Below are 5,716 nucleotides of genomic sequence, written 5' to 3' on the forward strand. Positions count from 1 at the left end.
ATACCAAATGGACAGAACCCACGACGGGGGGGGCATCTTAACCACGAGAGTAAACAGAAGACCATCAACCACGATCTACCCAGGAAACAACCACCAAAACCTCAACAAGGCACAACCACAACATCATCGAGAGGTAAAACCACCACGACAGTACCATCAACAGTACCGAGATCGACCAACACAGATAAAAAAAAAACAGAGAACACAACCAAGAACCAAAGCACCATCATCAAATCGAATCATCGAAACCACGAAACCATCGAAACAAAAACAGTACAAAAATACAAAAAACCAAACAAGAGATCAAAGAACACTCAAGTTTTTGAAGGATATCGTCACAGCCGAAGGCTTTCGTCTGTGGTTGCATCGGGAAGGCGAGGAGCTTTCGTCGGCGAAGGTGAAAAGCCAAGTACATTTGTGTAGATCTACTCCGATCTAGGGCCTAGTTCGTTGTTTGGTGGTTAGATCCGGGCTCCGGGGTGGAGAGGAATATTTTGAGGGGTTTTAGTTTTTCGGCCGCCGCTCGCGGCGGCCGTCAGCGGCTGTAGACGACGGCGGCCGGTGATCAGCTTCCCATCGGTGGGATGGCCCTAGAGAGAAGCCAGAGTTCTCTCTTTTAAGAGAGATGGAGCAAAGTTGCAAAATGGGGGGTGAGTGACCGTTTTTGGCCTGAAATACCCCTTATATGCGCGTAAAACGGCGTCGTTTTGCTCAGGGACTTTCTGCGTAATTTCGTTCATGGGTAAACTATGTATCCGCTCCCTGGAACCTGTAATGCTTACGTTATAGTCATTGATATTAGCTTTTATTATTTTTAATTCTGACTTCAAATTTCAGGCGTATTTTATTTCAGTCACTAACAATTCCTTTTTTTTTATTTTTTTTTGGGCCAACGTTTTTCATTTATTTAACATTTTTTTTTAATTTTTCTTTTCCGTTTCCTTTTAATTATTTAAAATTTATTTATTATCCTTTGTCTAACATTTCGATTGCTTTTTTTTAGAAACTTCAGTCAATCAAAAGTAAGCTTTTCAAATCGAATAATTTTAATTTTAATTTAAATTTTCTAATTTTCGCATTTAACGACAACCTAAAAATTAATTGGTACCGAAAGGGCGGTTCAAGGGTGCTAATCCTTCCTTGACCGTAACCGACTCCCGAACCCGACAAATTTCTGGAAAAGCGCAGATCAGGTAAGAAATAGGGAATCCGATCAACCCATTTATTTTAAAATAAGTGGTCGGTGGCGACTCCAATCCACATTTTTCAAGTCGAAGCCCAATCCCGGGGCTCAACCGAAAGACGGTTACGACAAGTTGATAAATATGCAATTTAATGATCTATACTTGTGAATTAATTTATAAAGTTCAGTAATCTAAAATATTATTAAATGCAAATCACATATACAATACGAACAATATGAGAATCCAGTAAAAAAAAGATTAATATCATGTGAATTTTATTTTTAAATATTTATTGATTTAAGTTTAAATAAAACAAAAATACATATTTACATAAAATAATTATATTAATTTTAGAATTTAAAAGGATGTTTGCGTATTTTACAGATAAAACTTTAGATGTTTATATTTTTATATATAGATGGTAAAAGCAAGAGAGGTGGTTGGGCATAGGATTAAACTCGTGATTGCAAAGGTGAATTTATAAAATTTTAAATTGACAAAAATATATTATTAACAGAAAATAATACATAAAATATTTAAAAAAATAAAAGAATATTAAAAACTTAAAGACGACTATCCTACGCCTCCTCGATCCATCTTTGGTTGAACATGAATAGTGATTAGGAGAAATGGTAGAAGCAAAGCTTTACCTTATCAACATGTGTGTGTCTACAAAGATTGATTTTAGGCAACACATGTTAATTAGGCTCCCTGTCTTCAACATGATTGAAAATGACCCCCCCCCCTTTTTTTCCTTCTGCAAAACTGCTCTTTTTTCCCTTCACCCAATTCATCTATAATTGAGGGAATGATTTGTTTTAAGGCTTTAGTTATCAGTTGAATCTATCAAATCCAACTGATTTGTCAGAACAGCTTTTGCAGATGACAAACAATGGTTACATAGAGATCTTGCTTCATCTTTTTCTCTTTTTCGTACCTTAATGAAATTATGTTATGTAATAATATAGTTATAAAAATGTATTTAAATAATATTCTTCTATAGTTTAACAAATAATTATAAATAAAGAGATAAATGTGTATATAAATTTATTAGCTTAATAATTAATATTATTTTTAATTATTTTAAAATTAATTATATAAAAATATATTTTTTATCTCAAATAATTAAAATAAACATAATAATATATAACTTATTTACCCAAGTATGACACATTCAAGGTCATTCTGAGTCCCCATTAATATAAAAGAATTAGTTCGGTGACCTAAAGTAAAGATAATTAATCAAATAACTATCCTAGGCACTAATACGAGAGACAACAACAAATTCAACTCTAAAAAATTATAAAAATAGACAAAAACATACTAAAGAGCACTAAGATTAAACAAAACAAAACAAAAAAAGTTAATATATGTAAAAATATTTGTAAATTAAAATTTAGAGAAATAAGAAGGAAAAAAAGAGATGGTGAAGGAAGAAATATGGAAAGATAGAAGAATTAATGATTGTTCGTATGCCATTCAATAAAAAGAAAATAAATAGATTTTTAATATCTAACCAGAATTTTAATAGATGGTTAGATAACATTAATAGTCGAAATGACGAAACCTTTATAATTAGAAGGAAATTATTTTTTTAGTATGAGGTGAAGTTTTTTCTTGAGGTTTTGGACGTGGACAAAGTGTGTGCATGCTGTCGATGGTAAGAAATTTTTTAAATATATATTATATTGTAATCATCTTAGATTATTAAAAAACAAGAAGATAACATATGTCTAAAATATTTATTAACTACTAATAACTTACACACTCAATAGATACAACGGATCCGATAAATAAATTTTAAATGCACGTATTGTTGTGCAAAACAAATACCAAAACATAACTATGTAAAATTCAGTAAAATAAAGTTTCAAATTTCTTTATCTTCAAACTCAGTGTCTTTGTGGAACTAAACATATTTAATATATAAAACACTCCAAATTTCACCATACTCTCTCCCCATAAGCGAAAAGGTATGAATGCTAATCAGAAAAAAATGGTAATGTACAAGATGTACCGATAATTTTAGGGGCCCCACATTCCAAACAAAAAACCAACCCTTTTCCTTAAACACATTGAAATTCAATATTCTTTCATCACCCTTTCCAACGCTTGCCATGGCAGCTACCGTTGGTGTCATCTTGACATAGAAACAAGAATGTTTCGGCCTTAGTAATAAATCAATTAAAATCCGCTGCATGTTCATAAGTAGTAGTATCTTCCAACTTCAGCCAAAAATCTTTGTTTCTCTCTGACCATTTTAACTCAAAAAACAAATTGAAGCCAAAAGAAAAGAAAAAAAGAATCAATCATGGACATGAAATCATCATGATGATTGCTGTAGAAGTACTGAACAAGTGAAGGCCGTACGATGTTATGCTTCATGTTTCCAAAACCGTTCAATATCTTCTGCAATCCTCTTAGAATCCATTGATGTACCTAGCAATCCACGTTTAGTGAACCCCACTGCGTATAGCCCATTCTCACCTTTCCACCCATTAGGGAATGGCCTTCGAGGGTACCCATCTTTCTCTGAGAACATCTCTCTTTCCTGACAATATTTCCTCTTTTCTTAAGCCTTTTTTTTGTTTGCATCAAGTTGTTACTTTAAAATCAAGAAATAAAGATAAAAGGGCAAGTATACCTTTAACCAACAGGGTACATTGCTTTTATAACCAGTAGCTAAAATGATTGCATCAAAGTTCTCAGTTTTTCCATTAACAAACTCCACTGCATGTCGTTTAAGACGTTTAATGCTTGGACAGATCCCTAAAGTTCACAAAATAGAGGGAATTATTGGGAAACTATATATGTGGCAAAAAAGAAAAAGCATGTGGGTACGATGGATGAAACACAATGTATAGGATCAATCAAACACTGGTTCGTTAGTTGTCATCAATGGTTTGAACAAAAAAGAAAAAGATGATGTGATTTCAATGACAAAGGTACTTTGACAAAGGGGAAAGTACCTTAACGTCTCCACTTTTGATATTGGCAAGCGTGCCAACATCTAAAACCGGGGTCTTTCCAGTCAGATTCTTGAGTTCCAAGGGTCCCAATCGTGGCCGGTCCAATCCAAAGCGAGCGGTGCCACCCAGCATCAACCACGATACAATCAGCAACAAGCGGTCGACGAACCGAATGGGCAACCACTTGAGCAACCACATGGATAGCCCGAAAGTTGATTTTCCCAGCATCTCTCGTGGAAGGACGTGCACCTTCAGTTCCATAAACCATAAAAAAGGTTTATTAATGAACTATAAAGAAAGTGAATGATCAAAGAATTTGTATTCAATGAAATTTTCATGATCTCTTTGGACCCAAAAAGAAATCTCTTTTGTTCATCCAATATTTAGTAATGAATTGGTTAGATATCGTCTTGAAGCGACACAAACTGTGCAGGCAGCTGTGAACAGATACTTTCATGCCATGAATGAATGTTATTGTCATGTTCTTAGATTGTATAATGAAACATACAAAAAAAGAAACCTAAAATTAAGAAACTTGTTCAATCAAAAACATGGCTGGGGGACAGCTTGAGAAACCCTATTGCCCATAATGAATCTTTAACATAATTAATGAATCTTTAGCAATGTACCCTGTTGGTTAAAGTCAAAAACCCTTTAATGGGTCTTGTTTTTGGTTAAATGTTTAATGGGAAAGATAGATTATAAGAATAAAAAAGAGAAAAGAAAGGCATGGTGAAGAGTTAGTAGTTTTTACTGTATCTCTGACCACGAGTGAAGGCCTAGCATTATGATTGCAAAGATCCAAACACACCTCCATCCCTGAATTCCCACACCCCACCACTAAAATCCTTTTCCCTCTGAACTCTTCTCCACTTTTATACAAACTCGTGTGCCTTATGTCCCCACAGAACTCTCCCTTTCCTTCCTTCTCCGGCACCACCGACTCCGCATTCTCTCTCGTCGCCACCACCAACCATCTGCACACGTATTCCGTCCCCTCTCCCTTTATCCCTACGCTTTTCACGCGCCAAAACCCCAGCGTGTCGTCGTATTCGGCTCGTGAAACTGTCTCATTGAACCGTGGTTCAATATCAAACTTCCTAGAGTACGCTTCCAAGTAGTCCACGAATTGTTGCTTAGTAGGGTAAGTGGGAAATCACTAGGGAACCCCATCAGAGGAAGTTCGCAGAACTGTTTAGGCAAGTGAAGGCGTAGGCGATCATAGGTCTTGAGTTGCCACAAAGATGCTATGCAGTTAGATCTCTCTAGGACTACACTTGGAACTCCTTTCTCTTTTAAGCAAGCGGCTGTGGCTAGACCCGAAGGCCCAGCGCCAACGATGAGTGGCCCCGGAACATATATGCAACGCCGAGACGACGATGTATTCATCTTCTCAATGAATATGGGATCGTGTTGTTTTCCTTGAATTTCTCTCAAGCAATCCATGAGCAGAGCGCAATTTGAGACCAATCTTTTTATACTAACGCTATATATCCTTTTCGTTTGCTATATGAAGCTACTACACAACTAAATAGAATTATCTGAAAGTGATGAAAAAGAAAA

At 35.4% G+C, this 5,716-nt stretch overlaps 1 pseudogene; it reads right to left on the reverse strand.

The window, feature by feature from the left end:
• Positions 1–3,510: 3,510 nt before the first annotated feature.
• Positions 3,511–5,716, reverse strand: LOC120136237 (annotated as a pseudogene).

The sequence above is a fragment of the Hibiscus syriacus genome, unplaced genomic scaffold, assembly GCF_006381635.1.
Source record: "Hibiscus syriacus cultivar Baekdansim isolate YM2019G1 unplaced genomic scaffold, ASM638163v2 tig00001825_pilon, whole genome shotgun sequence".
NCBI classification, from domain to species: Eukaryota; Viridiplantae; Streptophyta; class Magnoliopsida; order Malvales; family Malvaceae; genus Hibiscus; species Hibiscus syriacus.